The following is a 24,483-nucleotide window of genomic DNA, read 5'->3' as shown; positions in this document are numbered from 1 at the left end:
GGAAGAAAATCGACCGGTCGAAATTTGAACCTTAATGGACCCCAATTTGAGACCCATATACACTCCTGTTTGCAGGAAATGTAGGAATTAACGTAGTTGAAATTCTTCCGTGGAGCCTTCCTGGCCTCACACCATGGAACACATTTTCACCTAAGCAGTGATAATGTTGTGCGGTCACCTCCTTCCTGGCTCTGACCAGGGTAGGGATGACCTCTTCCGGAATGCCTTTTTCCCTTAGGATCCGGCGTTCACCCGTCAACGCGGCTGCGGTAAGTCATGGAACAGACATGATTCTTGCTGAATCAAGATCCTTTCTAGTATCTCTTGAAGTTCCGGGTACCAAGTTCTTCTTGGCCAAACCGGAGCCACGAGTATAGTTCTTACTCCTCTCCTTCCTATCATTCTCCATACACTGGGTATGAAAGGCAGAGGAGGGAACACATACACCGACTGGTACACCCACGGTGTTACCAGAGCGTCCCAGCTATTGCCTGAGGGTCTCTAGACCTGGCGCTTCATGTGGGACGCCATCATAACCACCTTTGGTCTTTCCCAACGGTTTACAAACATGTGGAAACTTCCAGATGAAGTTCCCACTTTTCCGGGTGGAATTCATTCATGCTGAGGAAATCTTCCTAGTTGTCCACTCCCGGAATGAACACTGCTGACAGTGTTATCACATGATTTTTCGCCCAGCGAAGAATCCTTGCTGTCATTGCCCTCCTGCTTCTTGTGCCGCCCCGTCTGTTTACGTGGGCGACTGCCATGATGATGTCCTACTGGATCAGCACCGGTTGACTTTGAAGCAGAGGTCTTCCTAGGCTCAGAGCATCGTAAATTGCCCTTAGCTCCAGTATATTCATGTGGAGAGAAATCTCCAGACTTGACCACACTTCCTTGGAAATTTCTTCCCTGTGTGACTGTTCCCCAGCCTCTCAGACTGGCATCCGTGGTCACCAGAACACAGTCCTGAATGCTGAATGTGCTGCCCTCTAGAAGATGAGCACTCTGCAGCCCCCACAGAAGAGACACCCTTGTCCTTGGAGACAGGGTTATCCGCTGATGCATCTGAAGATGCGATCCGGACCATTCGTCCCGCAAATCCCCCTGAAAAGTTTTTGCGTGAGATCTGCCGAATGGAATCGCTTCGTAAGAAGCCACCATTTTTCCCAGGACTCCTGTGCATTGATGCACTGATACTTGGCCTGGTTTTAGGAGGTTTCTGACTAGGTCGGATAACTCCCTGGCTTTCCCCTCCAGGAGAAATACCTCTTTCTGGACTATGCCCAGAATCATTCCTAGGAACAGCAGACGTATCATCGGAAAACAGCTGCGATTTTTGGAATATTTAGAATCCACTCGTGCTGTCGTAGAACTACTTCTTTTCCGACCTCCAACTGTTCTCTGGAAGCTTGCCCCTTTCAGGATATCGTCCAAGTAAGGGATAATTAAGATGCCTTTCTTCTTTTAAGAATCATCTTTTCGGCCATTACCTTGGTAAAGGCCCGGGGTGCCGTGGATAATTCAACGGCAGCGTCTGAAACTGATATTGACAGTTCTGTATCACGAACCAGAGGTACCCTTGTTGAGAAGGGCAAATTTGGACATGGAGGTAATCCTTGATGTCCAGGGACACCATATAGTCCCCTTTTTTCCGGTTCTCTATCACTGCTCTGAGTGACTCCATCTTGATTTGAACCTTTTTATGTAAGTGTTCAAAGATTTCAGATTTAGACTATGTCTCACCAAGCCGTCTGGCTTCAGTACCACAATATAGTGTGGAAGACTAATACCCTTTTCCTTGTTGTAGGAGGGGTACTTTGATTATCACCTGCTGGAAATACAGCATGTGAATTTTTTCCCAATACTGCCTCCCTGTCGGAGGGAGCCGTTGGTAAAGCAGGCTTCAGGAACCTGCGAGGAAAAAATGTCTCGACTCTCCAATCTGTACCCCTGGGATAATACTTGTACGATCTAGGGGTCAACTTGCGAGTGATCCCACTGCGCGCTGAGACTCTTGAGACTACCCCCCCACCTCACCTGAGTCCGCTTGCACGGCCCCAGTGTCACGCTGAGGACTTGGCAGACGCGGTGGAGGGCTTCTTTTCCTGGGAAGGGGCTGCCTGCTGCAGTCTACTTCCCTTTCCTCTATGTCTGGGCAGATATGACTGGCCTTTTGCCCGCTTGCCCACATGGGAAACGGAAGGATTGAGGCTGAAAAGACAGTGTCTTTTTCTGCTGAGATGTAACTTGGGGTAAAAAGGTTGGATTTCCCAGCTGTAGCCGTGGCCCCCAGGTCCGATGGACCGACCCCAAATAACTCCTTCCCTTTATACGGCAATACTCCATGTGCCGTATGGGATCTGTATCACCTGACCACTGTCGTGTCCATGACATCTTCTGGGAGATATGGACAACGCACTTATCTTGATGCCAGAGTGCAAATATCCCTCTGTGCATCTCGCATACATATATATAGAATGCATCCTATTAAATGCTCTATATCAATAAAATATTTTTAGTCAGGGAATTCGACCAAGCCAACCCAGCACTGCATCTCCAGGCTGATGGCGATCGCTGGTCGCAGTATAACCACCGTATGTGTGTATATACTTTTTAGGATATTTTTCCAGCTGCCTATCAGCTGGCTCCTTGAGGGCGGCCGTATCTGGAGACGGTAACGCCACTTGATAAGCGTGTGAGCGCCTTATCCACCCTAAGGGGTGTTTTCCTAACTTCTGGCGGGAAAGGGTATAACGCCAATATTTGCTATCGGGGTAAACCCACGCATCATCACACACTTCATTTTATTTTATCTGATTCAGGAAAAACTACAGGTAGTTTTTTCACTCCCACATAATACCCTTTTTTGTGGTACTTGTAGTATCAGAAATATGTAACACCTCCTTCATTGCCCTTAACGTGTGGCCCTAATGAGGAATACGTTTGTTTATTCACCGTCGACACTGGATTCAGTGTCCGTGTCTGTGTCTGTGTCGACCGACTGAGGTAAATGGGCGTTTTTTTAAAAACCCCTGACGGTGTTTCTGAGACGCCTGGACCGGTACTAATTGTTTGTCGGCCGTCTCATGTCGTCAACCGACCTTGCAGCGTGTTGACATTTTCACGTAATTCCCTAAATAAGCCATCCATTCCGGTGTCGACTCCCTAGAGAGTGACATCACCATTACAGGCAATTTCTCCGCCTCCTCCAACATCATCCTCATACATGTCGACACACACGTACCGACACACAGCACACACACCTGGAATGCTCTGACAGAGGACAGGACCCCACTAGCCCTTTGGAGAGACAGAGGGAGAGTTTGCCAGCACACACCAAAAAACGCTATAATTACATAGGGACAACCTTATATAAGTGTTTCTCCCTAATAGCATCTTTATATATATATTTATATCGCCAATTAGTGCCCCCCTCTCTGTTTAAACCCTGTTTCTGTAGTGCAGTGCAGGGGAGAGCCTGGGAGCCTTCTCTCCAGCCTTTCTGTGAGAGAAAAAATGGCGCTGTGTGCTGAGGAGATAGGCCCCGCCCCTTTTCCGGCGGGCTCGTCTCCCGCTCTTTAGTGAAGTTTGGCAGGGGTTAAATATCTCCATATAGCCTCTGGGGGCTATATGTGAGGTATTTTTAGCCAGTATATAGGTTTACATTTGCCTCCCAGGGCGCCCCCCCCCAGCGCCCTGCACCCTCAGTGACAGCGTGTGAAGTGTGCTGAGAGGAAAATGGCGCACAGCTGCAGTGCTGTGCGCTACCTTTAGAAGACTGTCAGAGTCTTCAGCCGCCGATTCTGGACCTCTTCTAACTTCAGCATCTGCAAGGGGGCCGGCGGCGCGGCTCCGGTGACCATCCAGGCTGTACCTGTGATCGTCCCTCTGGAGCTGATGTCCAGTAGCCAAGAAGCCAATCCATCCTGCACGCAGGTGAGTTCACTTCTTCTCCCCTCAGTCCCTCGTTGCAGTGATTCTGTTGCCAGCAGGACTCACTGTAAAATAAAAAACCTAAGCTAAACTTTCTCTAAGCAGCTCTTTAGGAGAGCCACCTAGAATTGCACCCTTCTCGGCCGGGCACAAAAATCTAACTGGAGTCTGGAGGAGGGTCATAGGGGGAGGAGCCAGTGCACACCACCTGATCGGAAAAGCTTTACTTTTGTGCCCTGTCTCCTGCGGAGCCGCTATTCCCCATGGTCCTTTCAGGAACCCCAGCATCCACTAGGACGATAGAGAAATATGAAGTAATAGAGATTTTCAGTGAATACATTGGAACCACATGTGAGAGCAACGTACAATACCAAAGTCATCCCTCTCGCAATACTGGCATCATAACTCATCAGTCACGAGATCTCTCTTTTTAGCACCTACATACTGGAAAATAGATTTCAGAAGTTGGAAGCCAGTGGAATTTAAGCATAACTATGGCGCTTATATAATACTAATAAAAAATAAATAAAATTGCCAGATAAAACATTTATTAAGCTGCTCCAATAAAACAAAGTTGCCAGCTACAACATATTTACTGCAATTAATCACATTATACTTCCCTCGTGAGACAGTAACTAAAACAGTTGTAAAACCGTGCTGCAGCACTTTTTGGGAAGTCATAAAAATAATGGCCCTCATTCCGAGTTGATCGGTCGCAAGGCGATTTTAGCAGAGTTACACACGCTAAGCCGCCGCCTACTGGGAGTGAATCTTAGCTTCATAAAATTGCGACCGATGTATTCGCAATAATGCGATTACTAACTACTTAGCAGTTTCAGAGTAGCTCCAGACTTACTCTGCCTGTGCGATCATTTCAGTGCTTGTCGTTCCTGGTTGACGTCACAAACACACCCAGCGTTCGCCCAGGCACTCCCACCGTTTCCCCGGCCACTCCTGCGTTTTTTCCGGAAACGGTAGCGTTTTCAGCCACACGCCCCTGAAACGCCGTGTTTCCGCCCAGTAACACCCATTTCCTGTCAATCACATTACGTTCGCCGGAGCGAGGAAAAAGCCGTGAGTAAAAATACTTTCTTCATAGTAAAGTTACTTGGCGCAGTCGCAGTGCGAACATTGCGCATGCGTACTAAGCGGATTTTCACTGCGATGCGATGAAAAATACCGAGCGAACAACTCGGAATGAGGGCCAATACACATTACTGCCGAAGCTTCTAACCCAGTTTTTGTGTACACGGCATAACCTCTTACGCTGTGCCCTTTTCTTCCATCCTCATATATAAAGCAGGTTCCAAAATGGAGGAAATGAAAATGGAGGAAAAAGCTCCTAGAGGGAAAAAAACACCCCTAAAATGCTTTCTCCACCTTAACCAGCTCATTCAAAAAAAGCTAATCCCCAAAAAATAATCTATAGTTTTTACATTTAAATACCGATTGTGCTCCTAATGCAAAATGAGCAGAAAATGTCCAGTTACATATCATTCAGCTAACTTTGCAATCCTAAAGATGCCACTATCTTGGCCTACAAATCAATGCTCTATAATGTAAATATGGGTGCATCTGCGCAAAAGTAGATGTGTGACAACAGAAAAATGATTTTCCACTGCATTTTTGTAGCCGGTCCTTAATGTCATGTATGTAATGTACAGGGGCCAGTTCAGAAGTGGACGTTAATGGCAACATCTTTATACACAGTGGCTGCGTACAAAATTATGCAAAAGACACAGGAGGCATTTTAAGTAAAAGGACGCCGCGTCCGATCAAGTTTGTAAAAATCAGCCATCTAAGTAAACCTCAGGTTACTCAGATTGTCCGATGCTTACATGCTGCTGCGGCCAGTGAAGCCTTTCTCCCTGTTCAAAATATGAGGTCGACAAGACCCCCATTTTCTGCATTGCTCCCTGATGCCGCCCCAAACACTAGAAGCGTGTAAATCATGCTACACCTTTCGGGACACTGCAAGCGACGTTGCAGGACCAGATCTGCACTTGCGCAGATCATTAAACACTGGAAATTTATGTACATATTGGATTTACGTATATCTCAGAATCAGGCCCACAATTAATATATACAATGGAAATGTGATTGTTGACACATCACTAAAATTAAGGTATCACTTTAATTGTGTCACCAGGTTTTGTTGAACCACAACATTCAGCATACTTTGTCAGGCAGTAAATATCATTGGTCCGTATAAACAATAAACAAGCCATGATTGTACAATCTGAAGTCACTATGTAACTTGGGATCATGAACCCCTCAAGGTACAGAACTGTGTAATATGTCAACGCTTTATAAATAAAGGATAATAAGAATAATAAAGTATGTCTAACTGAAGCGTCCTGTTACCAGTTCACATCAGACAAAATGAGTAGAGATTCTTGAGTCCAGACCAGATACTGAGAATAATCCTTTGACATGCCAAGGATATTTTTATCTTGGCTCTTTAATGAAAAGAGTTTTAGGGCCTTATTTATGGAACATTTCTCATTAATGTTATACTCCTTTTCTAAGTACAAAAGGAAAACAGCCAGATATCTATCACCAGATCACCATGCAAGCACTAATTTATCTGATGCAGGCGACTTCCAATAAACATTCTGCAAAAAAACAGGACGATAATAAACTACACATTATAAATGAAGAGAAAAGCACTGAAATACCACATGAGGATTCTCTTCTGGTTCCAATAGTGGACAGAATATTAATGGGTCACACACAGCTCCATATGCGGCCGCATCTAGCAAATTTCACATGCGCTGTAGCAAAGAAACACATCTTTGTATTAGAGATGAGCGGGTTCGGTTTCTCTGAATCCGAACCCGCACGAACTTCATGTTTTTTTCACGGGTCCGAGCAGACTCGGATCCTCCCGCCTTGCTCGGTTAACCCGAGCGCGCCCGAACGTCATCATGACGCTGTCGGATTCTCGCGAGACTCGGATTCTATATAAGGAGCCGCGCGTCGCCGCCATTTTCACACGTGCATTGAGATTGATAGGGAGAGGACGTGGCTGGCGTCCTCTCCATTAGAAATTAGATTAGAAGAGAGAGAGAGATTGTGCAGAGTCAGACAGAGTTTACCACAGTGACCAGTGCAGTTGTTGTTAGTTAACTTTTATTTATTTTAATATAATATATCCGTTCTCTGCTATATCCGTTCTCTGCCTGAAAAAAAACGATACACAGCAGCAGCCAGTCACACAGTGTGACTCAGTCTGTGTGCACTCAGCTCAGCCCAGTGTGCTGCACATCAATGTATAAAAGGCAAAGCTTATAATAATTGTGGGGGAGACTGGGGAGCACTGCAGGTTGTTATAGCAGGAGCCCCCAGGAGTACATAATATTATATTAATTTAAAATTAAACAGTGCACACTTTTGCTGCAGGAGTGCCACTGCCAGTGTGACTAGTGGTGACCAGTGCCTGACCACCAGTATAGTAGTATATTGTTGTATGTATTGTATACTATCTCTTTATCAACCAGTCTATATTAGCAGCAGACACAGTACAGTGCGGTAGTTCACGGCTGTGGCTACCTCTGTGTCGGCAGTCGGAACTCGGCAGGCAGTCCGTCCATCCATAATTGTATTACAATATATACCACCTAACCGTGGTATTTTTTTTTCTTTCTTTATACCGTCGTCATAGTGTCATACTAGTTGTTACGAGTATACTACTATCTCTTTATCAACCAGTGTACAGTGCGGTAGTTCACGGCTGTGGCTACCTCTGTGTCGGCAGTCGGCAGGCAGTCCGTCCATCCATAATTGTATTATTATTATAATATATACCACCTAACCGTGGTTTTTTTTTCATTCTTTATACCGTCGTCATAGTGTCATACTAGTTGTTACGAGTATACTACTATCTCTTTATCAACCAGTGTACAGTGCGGTAGTTCACGGCTGTGGCTACCTCTGTGTCGGCAGTCGGCAGGCAGTCCGTCCATCCATAATTGTATTATTATTATAATATATACCACCTAACCGTGGTTTTTTTTTCATTCTTTATACCGTCGTCATAGTGTCATACTAGTTGTTACGAGTATACTACTATCTCTTTATCAACCAGTGTACAGTGCGGTAGTTCACGGCTGTGGCTACCTCTGTGTCGGCAGTCGGCAGGCAGTCCGTCCATCCATAATTGTATTATTATTATAATATATACCACCTAACCGTGGTTTTTTTTTCATTCTTTATACCGTCGTCATAGTGTCATACTAGTTGTTACGAGTATACTACTATCTCTTTATCAACCAGTGTACAGTGCGGTAGTTCACGGCTGTGGCTACCTCTGTGTCGGCAGTCGGCAGGCAGTCCGTCCATCCATAATTGTATTATTATTATAATATATACCACCTAACCGTGGTTTTTTTTTCATTCTTTATACCGTCGTCATAGTGTCATACTAGTTGTTACGAGTATACTACTATCTCTTTATCAACCAGTGTACAGTGCGGTAGTTCACGGCTGTGGCTACCTCTGTGTCGGCAGTCGGCAGGCAGTCCGTCCATCCATAATTGTATTATTATTATAATATATACCACCTAACTGTGGTATTTTTTTTTCTTTCTTTATACCGTCGTCATAGTGTCATACTAGTTGTTACGAGTATACTACTATCTCTTTATCAACCAGTGTACAGTGCGGTAGTTCACAGCTGTGGCTACCTCTGTGTCGGCAGTCGGCAGGCAGTCCGTCCATCCATAATTGTATTATTATTATAATATATACCACCTAACCGTGGTTTTTTTTTCATTCTTTATACCGTCGTCATAGTGTCATACTAGTTGTTACGAGTATACTACTATCTCTTTATCAACCAGTGTACAGTACGGTAGTTCACGGCTGTGGCTACCTCTGTGTCGGCAGTCGGCAGGCAGTCCGTCCATCCATAATTGTATTATTATTATAATATATACCACCTAACCGTGGTTTTTTTTTCATTCTTTATACCGTCGTCATAGTGTCATACTAGTTGTTACGAGTATACTACTATCTCTTTATCAACCAGTGTACAGTGCGGTAGTTCACGGCTGTGGCTACCTCTGTGTCGGCAGTCGGCAGGCAGTCCGTCCATCCATAATTGTATTATTATTATAATATATACCACCTAACCGTGGTTTTTTTTTCATTCTTTATACCGTCGTCATAGTGTCATACTAGTTGTTACGAGTATACTACTATCTCTTTATCAACCAGTGTACAGTGCGGTAGTTCACGGCTGTGGCTACCTCTGTGTCGGCAGTCGGCAGGCAGTCCGTCCATCCATAATTGTATTATTATTATAATATATACCACCTAACTGTGGTATTTTTTTTTCTTTCTTTATACCGTCGTCATAGTGTCATACTAGTTGTTACGAGTATACTACTATCTCTTTATCAACCAGTGTACAGTGCGGTAGTTCACGGCTGTGGCTACCTCTGTGTCGGCAGTCGGCAGGCAGTCCGTCCATCCATAATTGTATTATTATTATAATATATACCACCTAACCGTGGTTTTTTTTTCATTCTTTATACCGTCGTCATAGTGTCATACTAGTTGTTACGAGTATACTACTATCTCTTTATCAACCAGTGTACAGTGCGGTAGTTCACGGCTGTGGCTACCTCTGTGTCGGCAGTCGGCAGGCAGTCCGTCCATCCATAATTGTATTATTATTATAATATATACCACCTAACCGTGGTTTTTTTTTCATTCTTTATACCGTCGTCATAGTGTCATACTAGTTGTTACGAGTATACTACTATCTCTTTATCAACCAGTGTACAGTGCGGTAGTTCACGGCTGTGGCTACCTCTGTGTCGGCAGTCGGCAGGCAGTCCGTCCATCCATAATTGTATTATTATTATAATATATACCACCTAACCGTGGTTTTTTTATACCACCTAACCGTGGCAGTCCGTCCATAATTGTATACTAGTATCCAATCCATCCATCTCCATTGTTTACCTGAGGTGCCTTTTAGTTCTGCCTATAAAATATGGAGAACAAAAAAGTTGAGGTTCCAAAATTAGGGAAAGATCAAGATCCACTTCCACCTCGTGCTGAAGCTGCTGCCACTAGTCATGGCCGAGACGATGAAATGCCAGCAACGTCGTCTGCCAAGGCCGATGCCCAATGTCATAGTACAGAGCATGTCAAATCCAAAACACCAAATATCAGAAAAAAAAGGACTCCAAAACCTAAAATAAAATTGTCGGAGGAGAAGCGTAAACTTGCCAATATGCCATTTACCACACGGAGTGGCAAGGAACGGCTGAGGCCTTGGCCTATGTTCATGGCTAGTGGTTCAGCTTCACATGAGGATGGAAGCACTCAGCCTCTCGCTAGAAAACTGAAAAGACTCAAGCTGGCAAAAGCACCGCAAAGAACTGTGCGTTCTTTGAAATCCCAAATCCACAAGGAGAGTCCAATTGTGTCGTTTGCGATGCCTGACCTTCCCAACACTGGACGTGAAGAGCATGCGCCTTCCACTATTTGCATGCCCCCTGCAAGTGCTGGAAGGAGCACCCGCAGTCCAGTTCCTGATAGTCAGATTGAAGATGTCAGTGTTGAAGTACACCAGGATGAGGAGGATATGGGTGTTGCTGGCGCTGGGGAGGAAATTGACCAGGAGGATTCTGATGGTGAGGTGGTTTGTTTAAGTCAGGCACCCGGGGAGACACCTGTTGTCCGTGGGAGGAATATGGCCGTTGACATGCCAGGTGAAAATACCAAAAAAATCAGCTCTTCGGTGTGGAGGTATTTCACCAGAAATGCGGACAACAGGTGTCAAGCCGTGTGTTCCCTTTGTCAAGCTGTAATAAGTAGGGGTAAGGACGTTAACCACCTCGGAACATCCTCCCTTATACGTCACCTGCAGCGCATTCATAATAAGTCAGTGACAAGTTCAAAAACTTTGGGTGACAGCGGAAGCAGTCCACTGACCAGTAAATCCCTTCCTCTTGTAACCAAGCTCACGCAAACCACCCCACCAACTCCCTCAGTGTCAATTTCCTCCTTCCCCAGGAATGCCAATAGTCCTGCAGGCCATGTCACTGGCAAGTCTGACGAGTCCTCTCCTGCCTGGGATTCCTCCGATGCATCCTTGCGTGTAACGCCTACTGCTGCTGGCGCTGCTGTTGTTGCCGCTGGGAGTCGATGGTCATCCCAGAGGGGAAGTCGTAAGCCCACTTGTACTACTTCCAGTAAGCAATTGACTGTTCAACAGTCCTTTGCGAGGAAGATGAAATATCACAGCAGTCATCCTACTGCAAAGCGGATAACTGAGTCCTTGACAACTATGTTGGTGTTAGACGTGCGTCCGGTATCCGCCGTTAGTTCACAGGGAACTAGACAATTTATTGAGGCAGTGTGCCCCCGTTACCAAATACCATCTAGGTTCCACTTCTCTAGGCAGGCGATACCGAGAATGTACACGGACGTCAGAAAAAGACTCACCAGTGTCCTAAAAAATGCAGTTGTACCCAATGTCCACTTAACCACGGACATGTGGACAAGTGGAGCAGGGCAGGGTCAGGACTATATGACTGTGACAGCCCACTGGGTAGATGTATGGACTCCCGCCGCAAGAACAGCAGCGGCGGCACCAGTAGCAGCATCTCGCAAACGCCAACTCTTTCCTAGGCAGGCTACGCTTTGTATCACCGCTTTCCAGAATACGCACACAGCTGAAAACCTCTTACGGCAACTGAGGAAGATCATCGCGGAATGGCTTACCCCAATTGGACTCTCCTGTGGATTTGTGGCATCGGACAACGCCAGCAATATTGTGTGTGCATTAAATATGGGCAAATTCCAGCACGTCCCATGTTTTGCACATACCTTGAATTTGGTGGTGCAGAATTTTTAAAAAAACGACAGGGGCGTGCAAGAGATGCTGTCGGTGGCCAGAAAAATTGCGGGACACTTTCGGCGTACAGGCACCACGTACAGAAGACTGGAGCACCACCAAAAACTACTGAACCTGCCCTGCCATCATCTGAAGCAAGAAGTGGTAACGAGGTGGAATTCAACCCTCTATATGCTTCAGAGGTTGGAGGAGCAGCAAAAGGCCATTCAAGCCTATACAATTGAGCACGATATAGGAGATGGAATGCACCTGTCTCAAGTGCAGTGGAGAATGATTTCAACGTTGTGCAAGGTTCTGATGCCCTTTGAACTTGCCACACGTGAAGTCAGTTCAGACACTGCCAGCCTGAGTCAGGTCATTCCCCTCATCAGGCTTTTGCAGAAGAAGCTGGAGGCATTGAAGAAGGAGCTAACACGGAGCGATTCCGCTAGGCATGTGGGACTTGTGGATGCAGCCCTTAATTCGCTTAACAAGGATTCACGGGTGGTCAATCTGTTGAAATCAGAGCACTACATTTTGGCCACCGTGCTCGATCCTAGATTTAAAGCCTACCTTGGATCTCTCTTTCCGGCAGACACAGGTCTGCTGGGGTTGAAAGACCTGCTGGTGACAAAATTGTCAAGTCAAGCGGAACGCGACCTGTCAACATCTCCTCCTTCACATTCTCCCGCAACTGGGGGTGCGAGGAAAAGGCTCAGAATTCCGAGCCCACCCGCTGGCGGTGATGCAGGGCAGTCTGGAGCGACTGCTGATGCTGACATCTGGTCCGGACTGAAGGACCTGACAACGATTACGGACATGTCGTCTACTGTCACTGCATATGATTCTCTCAACATTGATAGAATGGTGGAGGATTATATGAGTGACCGCATCCAAGTAGGCACGTCACACAGTCCGTACTTATACTGGCAGGAAAAAGAGGCAATTTGGAGGCCCTTGCACAAACTGGCTTTATTCTACCTAAGTTGCCCTCCCACAAGTGTGTACTCCGAAAGAGTGTTTAGTGCCGCCGCTCACCTTGTCAGCAATCGGCGTACGAGGTTACATCCAGAAAATGTGGAGAAGATGATGTTCATTAAAATGAATTATAATCAATTCCTCCGCGGAGACATTGACCAGCAGCAATTGCCTCCACAAAGTACACAGGGAGCTGAGATGGTGGATTCCAGTGGGGACGAATTGATAATCTGTGAGGAGGGGGATGTACACGGTGATATATCGGAGGGTGAAGATGAGGTGGACATCTTGCCTCTGTAGAGCCAGTTTGTGCAAGGAGAGATTAATTGCTTCTTTTTTGGGGGGGGTCCAAACCAACCCGTCATATCAGTCACAGTCGTGTGGCAGACCCTGTCACTGAAATGATGGGTTGGTTAAAGTGTGCATGTCCTGTTTTGTTTATACAACATAAGGGTGGGTGGGAGGGCCCAAGGATAATTCCATCTTGCACCTCTTTTTTCTTTTATTTTTCTTTGCATCATGTGCTGATTGGGGAGGGTTTTTTGGAAGGGACATCCTGCGTGACACTGCAGTGCCACTCCTAGATGGGCCCGGTGTTTGTGTCGGCCACTAGGGTCGCTAATCTTACTCACACAGCTACCTCATTGCGCCTCTTTTTTTCTTTGCGTCATGTGCTGTTTGGGGAGGGTTTTTTGGAAGGGACATCCTGCGTGACACTGCAGTGCCACTCCTAGATGTGCCCGGTGTTTGTGTCGGCCACTAGGGTCGCTAATCTTACTCACACAGTCAGCTACCTCATTGCGCCTCTTTTTTTCTTTGCGTCATGTGCTGTTTGGGGAGGGTTTTTTGGAAGGGACATCCTGCGTGACACTGCAGTGCCACTCCTAGATGGGCCCGGTGTTTGTGTCGGCCACTAGGGTCGCTTATCTTACTCACACAGCGACCTCGGTGCAAATTTTAGGACTAAAAATAATATTGTGAGGTGTGATGTGTTCAGAATAGGCTGAAAATGAGTGTAAATTATGTTTTTTGAGGTTAATAATACTTTGGGATCAAAATTACCCCCAAATTCTATGATTTAAGCTGTTTTTTAGGGTTTTTTGAAAAAAACACCCGAATCCAAAACACACCCGAATCCGACAAAAAAAATTCGGTGAGGTTTTGCCAAAACGCGGTCGAACCCAAAACACGGCCGCGGAACCGAACCCAAAACCAAAACACAAAACCCGAAAAATTTCCGGCGCTCATCTCTACTTTGTATATCTCCTGTTGATTCTCATGGACCTCGGATGTTTCTCTACAGCCACTAAACGGATTTTGCAATATGGCAACTGGGCAACAACAATGCAAACACATGCAAGAGAACCATTTTGTGAATCAGTAGCTAGAGTCCTATTCTGAGTTGGGCTTATGCCATACTAGTCTAGGTTTTATATATGCTGTTGCTGGCCACTTCGGGGGGTGGGGTTAGCCTGTCACATCATTAAGCCCCATCCCTACCACAGCAAAATGCTGTGATTAGAGGATCTGTGGTGAAGTGGCGAGGAGAAAATGGTGCAATTTTGCATCATTTAGTCCTGTCCCCTCCACTTAGAGCCACAATTCCAGGTATTGTCTCCCCATTCTGCCACTTCACTAGGAATACGGGAGATCTGGACGCTCTTCCGGGGATGCAGAGAAATACAGCAAAAACCGGGAGTTTCCCGCAACTTCCGGGATATGGCTTATGCCTAGTGAATGCCCAATTCTGACAGATCTCTAGCACCCAGCATACAGTAGGTACAAGTCCTTGTACTAGTGATTATGGCTATTAATAGGAATAGTGGGGCAACGCTATGCATATGCCTAAAGCCATGTGTATACTTTCATTATCATTTTGTTAGCAAAATATTTGCATTCCAAATCCTGCTACATACGGAGATGTGTGTGACTCGGTATCAGGCCCAACCTATATTTTCATTGGCATACATAATTCTGTAACACTCAGACACATTTCTGTAAAGGGTGATATATCAGGGACTCACCATTAGAGTGGCTAGTAATGAAACCCAGATAGGGGAAGTCCAGAAACCTACTGCAATTCCCTGGTATCCTAGAACAAAAGAAGAGGGGTAGAAAGATAAGATAAACCTTCCATCAGAGAGGGGGTTGTGCTCTTCATTAACAAGATGTGTCCTAAGTCACCAGGGTTCAGGCCTAAAAATTAGCAAAATATTATAGTGAATTGTTGAAGTTCTAAAATGTTTATGTCATAACTAAGATCGCAGCTGAGCAAAATTGCAGCTTCACACAAAACTGAATTTTAGGTCATTTTGCAGAGGTGCAAAGTACAGTGATAGAATTGTCTAGTTCCATTTTTGCTTTGTCATTTTACACTGTATTTGTACATTCTGAAATCTACGGGGTATAAGGGGGGTACACACATAGTGGTGTGTGCTTAGATTGCTTAGAAATGAAGCAAACAGCTCTCCATGTTTGTGCCCCATAGCGATAGCGATGCGCGGCCCCGCGTGTCGCTATCCCCGGTTCTAGATTCGCCTGCATGCAGGCACAATCTAGTTAGATTGCTCACTTCACCGCTGGGTGAAGTGAGCGTTCCCTCCTCGTTCAGCACACATCGCGTTGTGTGCTGAATGGGGGGGGAGATGTGTGCTGAGCGGTCTATGCTAAATCACTCAGCACACATCGCTACATGTGTACCCCCCATTAGTTTCTAATTAGATCTGGGGAAACAACATTTCATTAAATCTGTGATAGGGATTGAGGGGCAGATTTATTAAGCTCGGTGAAGTGATAAAGTGGAAGGTGATAAAGCACCGGCCAGTCAGCTCCTAACTGTCATTTTTCAAACACAGCCTGTGACATAGCAGTAAGGATCTGACTGGCTGGTCCTTTATCACCTTCCACTTTATCACTTCACCGAGCTTAATAAATCTGCCCCTGAATTCTGGATGGAATAAAAAAATCTCATTTAGTACCGCCCCCTACTGGCGAATTGTGGGCATTTTCCTGTCTTGGGGGTGTCTTTCTGCTAAGCTTATTTTGTATTTTTAACGACCTGATTCAGGGATGGACACAGATCGCTGCATACGTAGCCAAACCTTGGTAAATAGTACCCTCCATACCAATCTCTGCACCATTGAGCACGACTGCGGCCACGTTGTATGTGGAAACATCTGAAGGAGACTCTTTATCATCTTGCACAGTATTATCATATAATGCTTAATATAGTACCATGTGATTGGTGTCACACCAAAACAAAAACCGAAAAATTTATGGAGCAACTTTATAAAAAAGACTCATGCAGGTACAGTGGTTCCAAAAAGAGTCCGCAGTAAGTGATAAGAGATCAGTACTACATTACTGTCAGTTCTGACCCTGCAGACATACAGAACAAAACTGTGATACAAGAGAGGGGTGAAGCATTGACCTGCAGGGAGGTCAGATCCATTGGTGCAGCTCTTACCATACCTCCAGCATTCAACTAATAGCAAATTGACATGAAACTAAAACAAGTATTTTAATTATGTGAAAACAAACAATTCTAAATGATTTTGTCTTAATATATAGCCCCCTTAACAAGGAGAAATTAAATCAATGACATAATGATTAGAAAGCAACTTGCAACACATTTTATCAAGAAACTTTCTTAAGAATTAATGTTCTACTGCTAAACTTTCACTTACTGAGTGTGATGGAAACTGTTCAAATAATCCTAGTTATATCCCAATAGTGATGAAACACTGCATACTACACAATATTCACTAGTGACTGTTAAACATAACCCAAATACTAGGTAGAATGACCGTGTATCCTACGGTGCACAGGCAGCTCTGCACAACACAACACTTCTCAATGAAGTCACATTTTGGCATCGCTATCGGAAGGAATAGTCATGTTGGAATAGATGATGGATGAAGACTCACGCTAAAATACGTAGCTGGCCAACAAGACAGGAATTGATTAAATTCAACACATGCTAAGAGTATTTAGGAAGCAATCCATTAAAACAGAAGCCTGTAAAAGGTATAAATCAGTCAGTGTTATGTGTTTTTATGAGATAGTTCATTTAAAAGATGTAATCGCATAGAAGGAAGGCATTTAATCTTTTATAATGAATTGCAAAACAATACATGTGAATTGAAGAACAAGAGTTTTTCTCTTGTCCAAGACAAAGGTATCGAGTACACAGCAGAACTAATTGTCTTTTAAACATGGGCTTATTATTGCACATAATCAATATTACATTTGCATTAAGCGACAACCATTGAATTCCCATTCTAATCCTAAATTAATCTGAACCCACTTTTTGCTAACGGAGGACCCACATGTGTTATGTATCATTGCTGTTTATAGAACAATGGGGGTAATTCCAAGTTGATCGCAGCAGGAATTTAGTTAGCAATTGGGCAAAACCATGGCCCTCATTCCGAGTTGTTCGCTCGGTATTTTTCATCGCATCGCAGTGAAAATCCGCTTAGTACGCATGCGCAATGTTCGCACTGCGACTGCGCCAAGTAACTTTACTATGAAGAAAGTATTTTTACTCACGGCTTTTTCTTCGCTCCGGCGATCGTAATGTGATTGACAGGAAATGGGTGTTACTGGGCGGATACACGGCGTTTCAGGGGCGTGTGGCTGAAAACGCTACCGTTTCCGGAAAAAACGCAGGAGTGGCCGGGGAAACGGTGGGAGTGCCTGGGCGAACGCTGGGTGTGTTTGTGACGTCAACCAGGAACGACAAGCACTGAACTGATCGCACAGGCAGAGTAAGTCTGGAGCTACTCTGAAACTGCTAACTCGTTTGTAATCGCAATATTGCGCGTACGTCGGTCGCAATTTTAAGAAGCTAAGATTCACTCCCAGTAGGCGGCGGCTTAGCGTGTGTAACTCTGCTACATTCGCCTTGCGAGCGAACAACTCGGAATGAGGGCCCATGTGCACTGCAGGGGGGGCAGATTTAACATGTGCAGAGAGAGTTAGATTTGGGTGGGTTATATTGTTTCTGTGCAGGGTAAATACTGGCTGCTTTATTTTTACACTGCAAATTAGATTGCAGATTGAACACACCCCACCCAAATCTAACTCTCTCTGCACATGTTAAATCTGCCTCCCCTGCAGTGCACATGGTTTTGCCCAATTGCTAACTAAATTCCTGCTGCGATCAACTTGGAATTACCCCCAATGCTAGCAGAATTCTCCAAAAACCGTATATTGTCATGTCAGCCACAACACCCAGATATAAGGGGCATAGATGTATTTTAAAAACCAGTTGCTTAATTAACATCCTAGAACTCCACTTTCCTCTGGTTTAGATTTAAGGTTACAGGTACCAAGCTGATTATAAATGTGCAACGTTATTTTGGGCCCATTTATCAATTTGCCTGCCACGACTGAACAGGAAAATATATATTTTTATATATATTTGGCTTTTAATAATAATACATTGTTTTTAGTAAGAGCATTATGATATGGCAATCCTGAGTTCACAATAGCAATCAGAAGATAGCTGGCGGTAATTATACCACCACTGTCTTTGGTAAATTTACCTCTGGAGTGGCTTGTTAATCAGGGGTAAGCCTTATCTACGTCCAAAACATCAGCTTTCTCTGTAGTTAGTTCTTATTTCCAATTAATACAAAAGACTTGTCAGCGTACAGCAGTATAAGTATCAAAACAAAAGATCACTGAAAAATAATCAATGCACACTACACAACGAAAGCAGTAATGGGCATGACATAATAACAGCTGACCATCTGATGCTCGCTCAGCCTCATTTTCACAATAAAAAAAGTTATTGAAGAAAGTGTAAAACACCCAGTTTTGAGCTTTGGGTAGGACATAGTCAGCAGTGGTAAAACTACTACGGGGGGTGCACAAGGGCCTATGAGTCCAGGGAGGGCCCCACACACAGGACTGACCACTGTGCCTCCCATGCAGTGCACCGGCTCCCCTATGCTTCTTACACAACACCATCTCTTTAGTGATATAATCACACAAATGGTGCCACACAGAGACTGTAATGGCACTATGATGATGGTGCTGCGTGGGAAGCACAGGGAGCTGGTGCACCTCATGGGGGGCACATTCAAACAGATGCCGGGGGTCGTTGCACCGCCCCGTCCCCTGAGTAATTTATATAGCGCACACATATTACACAGGGCTTTACAGAGAATATTTTATTAACATCCGTTCCTGCCCCATCGGCGTTTATAATCTCGGAGCTCTATGTACTAATACTCCACTTACCATGGAGAAAAAGCTGCTCCTGCTTCCCGTTATCACTGTGAAGCAGAAGGCAGCAACCGTGATTTGTACTAAAACTACCCCCCCTGAGGAGAGTGAATGTCCCCCCTTGGTGGTGTCAGCAGAGACACACTGCGCCTCTTGACACTGTGGACTCTCACCAGTCACCTCAGGTCTTCCGCCCCCGTGCGACATCAGTTCAGCAGAGTTTGTCCAAACTTTATTAACGGGACAAACGTGACAGAGCTCACTTCCTGGTAGTCTCTGCTACTCACTGGTCTTTACGTGATGAGAGGCAGCTGTCAGTCTGACTATGTCTGTGGATGGGTGATTATGCCGCATCCTGATTGTTCAAAGGGGTTAGGGCTGGGAAACCGGCGCTCGGTATCCCGGCAGTCAGCATACCGACCTCAGGAACGCAGCAGCAGAATGCTGGCAGGGGTGAGTGAGCACAACACAGCTCGCCACGCATCGGGGGCCCGGTGGAAACCCACGAGTGGGAATAGTCCCTGTGGGTCGGCACAGTCTGCTGGTATTTTGATCGCTCGGGATCCCGGCTTCGGCATGGTGACCGCCGGGAACCCGAGCGCTGGTCATATGACCGCAACCTTTTCAAGGATGGGTGATTATTTTTTTAACCCCAATTATGGACTGCGTATGGATATTGATTGATATGCCAATGGCTTGGTTTTTTGGGGGGGCTTGTGTACTTTTGGACATTAGATTAATACATTTTTGACAGGTCTGGTGTGCTGGTGGCCCATGTTTTTTTATGACCCCTGATGGAGTTGTGAAATATGGACATATTTATATATATATATATATATATATATATATATATATATATTTCTCTAACGTCCTAAGTGGATGCTGGGGACTCCGTAAGGACCATGGGGAATAGCGGCTCCGCAGGAGACTGGGCACAAAAGTAAAGCTTTAGAACTACCTGGTGTGCACTGGCTCCTCCCCCTATGACCCTCCTCCAAGCCTCAGTTAGATTTTTGTGCCCGAACGAGAAGGGTGCACACTAGGTGGCTCTCCTGAGCTGCTTAGTGAAAAGTTTAGTTTTAGGTTTTTTATTTTCAGTGAGACCTGCTGGCAACAGGCTCACTGCATCGAGGGACTAAGGGGAGAAGAAGCGAACTCACCTGCGTGCAGAGTGGATTGGGCTTCTTAGGCTACTGGACATTAGCTCCAGAGGGACGATCACAGGCCCAGCCATGGATGGGTCCCAGAGCCGCGCCGCCGGCCCCCTTACAGAGCCAGAAGACAGAAGAGGTCCGGAAAATCGGCGGCAGAAGACGTCCTGTCTTCAACAAGGTAGCGCACAGCACTGCAGCTGTGCGCCATTGCTCTCAGCACACTTCACACTCCGGTCACTGAGGGTGCAGGGCGCTGGGGGGGGGGCGCCCTGAGACGCAATAAAAACACCTTGGATGGCAAAAAATGCATCACATATAGCTCCTGGGCTATATGGATGAATTTAACCCCTGCCAGAATACATAGAAAAACGGGAGATAAGGACGCCGATAAGGGGGCGGAGCCTATCTCCTCAGCACACTGGCGCCATTTTCCCTCACAGCTCCGTTGGAGGGAAGCTCCCTGGCTCTCCCCTGCAGTCACTACACTACAGAAAGGGTTAAAAAAGAGAAGGGGGGCACTAATTACGCGCAGTATTAAAGATACAGCAGCTATAAGGGGAAAAACACTTATATAAGGTTATCCCTGTATATATATAGCGCTCTGGTGTGTGCTGGCAAACTCTCCCTCTGTCTCCCCAAAGGGCTAGTGGGGTCCTGTCCTCTATCAGAGCATTCCCTGTGTGTGTGCTGTATGTTGGTACGTTTGTGTCGACATGTATGAGGAGAAAAATGATGTGGAGACGGAGCAGATTGCCTGTAATAGTGATGTCACCCCCTAGGGGGTCGACACCTGAGTGGATGAACTGTTGGAAGGAATTACGTAACAGTGTCAGCTCTGTATAAAAGACAGTGGTTGACATGAGACAGCCGGCTACTCAGCTTGTGCCTGTCCAGACGTCTCATAGGCCGTCAGGGGCTCTAAAGCGCCCGTTACCTCAGATGGCAGATATAGACGCCGACACGGATACTGACTCCAGTGTCGACGGTGAAGAGACAAATGTGACTTCCAGTAGGGCCACACGTTACATGATTGAGGCAATGAAAAATGTTTTACACATTTCTGATAATACGAGTACCACCAAAAAGGGGTATTATGTTCGGTGAGGAAAAACTACCTGTAGTTTTCCTGAATCTGAGAAATTAAATGAGGTGTGTGATGATGCGTGGTTTTCCCCCGATAACAACTGATAATTTCTAAAATGTTATTGGCATTATATCCTTTCCCGCCAGAGGTTAGGGTGCGTTGGGAAACACCCACTAGGGTGGATAAAGCGCTCACACGCTTGTAAGAAAAGGGCTCTACCCTCTCCTGAGATGGCCGCCCTTAAGGATCCTGCTGATAGAAAGCAGGAGGGCATCCTAAAAGGTATTTACACACATACTGGTGTTATACTGCGACCAGCAATCGCCTCAGCCTGGATGTGCAGTGCTGGGTTGGCGTGGTCGGATTCCCTGACTGAAAATATTGATACCCTAGATAGGGACAGTATATTATTGCCTATAGAGCATTTAAAAGATGCATTTCTATATATGCGTGATGCACAGCGGAATATTTGCCGACTGGCATCAAGTCTAAGTGCGTTGTCCATTTCTACCAGTAGAGGGTTATGGACACGACAGTGGTCAGGTGATGCGGATTCCAAACGGCATTTGGAAGTATTGCCTTATTAAGGGGAGGAGTTATTTGGGGTCGGTCTTTTAGACCTGGTGGCCACGGCAACAGCTGGGAAATCCACGTTTGTACCCCAGGTCGCCTCTCAACATGAGAAGACGCCGTATTATCAGGCGCAGTCTTTTCGTGGGCAAGCGGGCAAAAGGTTCCTCATTTCTGCCCCGTGACAGAGGGAGAGGAAAAAGGCTGCAGAAATCAGCCAGTTCCCAGGAACAGAAACCCTCTCCCGCCTCTGCCAAGCCCTCAGTATGACGCTGGGGCTTTACAAGCAGAATCAGGCACGGTGGGGGCCCATCTCAATGAATTTCAGCGCGCAGTGGGCTCACTCGCAAGTAGACCCCTGGATCCTTCAGGTGATATCTCAGGGGTACAAATTGGAATTCGAGACGTCTCCCCCTCGCCGTTTCCTAAAGTCGGCTTTACCGATGTCTCCTTCTGACAGGGAGACAGTTTTGGAAGCCATTCACAAGCTGTATTCCCAGCAGGTGATAATCAAGGTACCCCTCCTGCAACAGGGAACGGGGTATTATTCCACACTGTTGTGGTACCGAAGCCGGACGGCTCGGTGAGACCGATTCTAAATCTAAAATCTTTGAACACTTACATACAGAGGTTCAAATTCAAGATTGAGTCACTCAGAGCAGTGATTGCGAACCTGTAAGAAAAGGACTACATGATGTCTCGGTACATCAAGGATGCTTACCTTCATGTCAAAATTTACCCTTCTCACCAAGGGTACCTCAGGTTTATGGTACAGAACTGTCACTATCAGTTTCAGACGCTGCCGTATGGATGGTCCACGGCACCCCGGGTCTTTACCAAGGTAATGGCCGAAATGATGATACTCCTTCAAAGGAAGGGAATTTTAGTTATCCCTTACTTGGACGATTCCCTGATAAGGGTAAGATCCAGGGAACAGTTGGAGGTCGGTGTAGCACTATCTCAGGTAGTGTTGCGGCAGCACGATTGGATTCTCAATATTCCAAAATCGCAGCTGATTCCGACGACTCGTCTTCTGTTCTTAGGGATGATCCTGGACACAGTTCAGAAAAAGGTGTTTCTCCCGGAGGAGAAAGTCAGGGAGTTATCCGAGCTAGTCGGGAACCTCCTATAACCGAGCCAAGTCTCAGTACATCAATGAGATGGTTCTGGAAAAAAATGGTGGCTTCCTATGAAGCAATCCCATGCGGCAGATTCCACGCAAGAACTTTCCAGTGGGACCTGCTGGACAAATGGTCTGGGTCGCATCTTCAGATGCATCAGCGGATAACCCTGTCACCAAGCACAAGGGTGTCTCTCCTGTGGTGGTTGCAGAGTGCTCATCTTCTAGAGGGCCGCACATTCAGGACTGGGTCCTGGTGACCACGGATGCCAGCCTGCGAGGCTGGGGAGCAGTCACACAGGGAAGGAATTTCCAGAGCTTATGGTCAAGCCTGGAGACATCACTTCACATAAATATCCTGAAGCTAAGGGCCATTTACAATGCTCTAAGCTCAGCAAGACCTCTGCTTCAAGGTCACCCGGAGTTGATCCATTCGGACAACATCACGGCAGTCACCCACGTAAACAGACAGGGTGACAAAAGAAGCAGAAGGGCAATGGCAGAAGCTGCAATGATTCTTCGCTGGGCGGAAAATCATGTGATAGCACTGTCAGCAGTATTCATTCCGGGAGTGTACAACTGGGAAGCAGACTTCCTCAGCAGACACGACCTCCACCCGGGAGAGTGGGGACTTCACCCAGAAGTCTTCCACATGTTTATAAAACTCGACAAGTATTGCGCCAGGTCAAGGGACCCTCAGGCAATAGCTGTAGACGCTCTGGTAACACAGTGGGTGTACCAGTCAGTGTATGTGTTCCCTCCTCTGCCTCTCATAACCAAGGTACTGAGAATTATAAGATGGAGAGGAGTAAGCACTATATTCGTGGCTCCGGATTGGCCAAGAAGGACTTGGTAACCGGAACTTCAAGAGATGCTCACGGAGGATCCGTGGCCTCTACCTCTAAGAAGGGACCTGCTCCAGCAAGGACCCTGTCTGTTCCAAGACTTACCGCGGCTGCGTTTAACGGCAGGGCGGTTGAACGCCGGATCCTGAAGGAAAAAGGCATTCCGGATGAAGTCATCCCTATCCTGATCAAAGCCAGGAAAGATATAACCGCAAAACATTATCACCGCATTTGGCGAAAATATGTTGCGTGGTGCGAGGCCAGTAAGGCCCCGACGGAGGAATTTTCAACTAGGTCGATTCCTACATTTCCTGCAAACAGGAGTGTCTATGGGCCTGAAATGGGGGTCCATTAAGGTTCAAATTTCGGCCCTGTCAATTTTCTTCCAAAAAGAACTAGCTTCAGTCCCTGAAGTTCAGACGTTTGTGAAAGGGGTACTGTATATACAGCCTCCTTTTGTGCCTCCAGTGGCACCTTGGGATCTAATTGTAGTTTTTGGGTTCCAAAAGTTACATTGGTTTGAACCACTTAAATATGTGGAGTTAAAATATCTCACATGGAAAGTGGTCATGCTGTTGGCCCTGGCCTGGGCCAGGTGCGTGTCAGAATTGGCGGCTTTATCCTGTAAAAGCCCTCATCTGATTTTCCATTCGGACAGGGCGGAATTGAGGACTTGTCCTCAGTTTCTCCCTAAGGTGGTTTTCAGCGTT

The 24,483-nt window shown here is 46.1% G+C and overlaps 1 protein-coding gene across 3 annotated transcripts in view; it reads right to left on the bottom strand.

Moving 5' to 3' along the window:
• Nucleotides 1-24,483, bottom strand: part of SNCAIP (synuclein alpha interacting protein) — a 449,424-nt gene that overhangs the window by 370,457 nt on the left and 54,484 nt on the right. For 2 of the 3 annotated variants that reach the window (XM_063964212.1, XM_063964210.1), the window contains exon 2: nucleotides 14,791-14,858. The gene's annotated coding sequence lies outside the window, so the exon portion shown is untranslated. Of the gene's footprint in view, nucleotides 1-14,790; nucleotides 14,859-19,015; nucleotides 19,128-24,483 lie in introns of those variants that run through there. The other variant, XM_063964211.1, reaches the window with a different exon arrangement.

Source organism: Pseudophryne corroboree, chromosome 1, assembly GCF_028390025.1.
Source record: "Pseudophryne corroboree isolate aPseCor3 chromosome 1, aPseCor3.hap2, whole genome shotgun sequence".
In the NCBI taxonomy this organism is placed as follows: domain Eukaryota; kingdom Metazoa; phylum Chordata; class Amphibia; order Anura; family Myobatrachidae; genus Pseudophryne; species Pseudophryne corroboree.
Note: the sequence above shows the minus strand (reverse complement) of the source record. Positions and strands in the feature narration are given on the sequence as shown.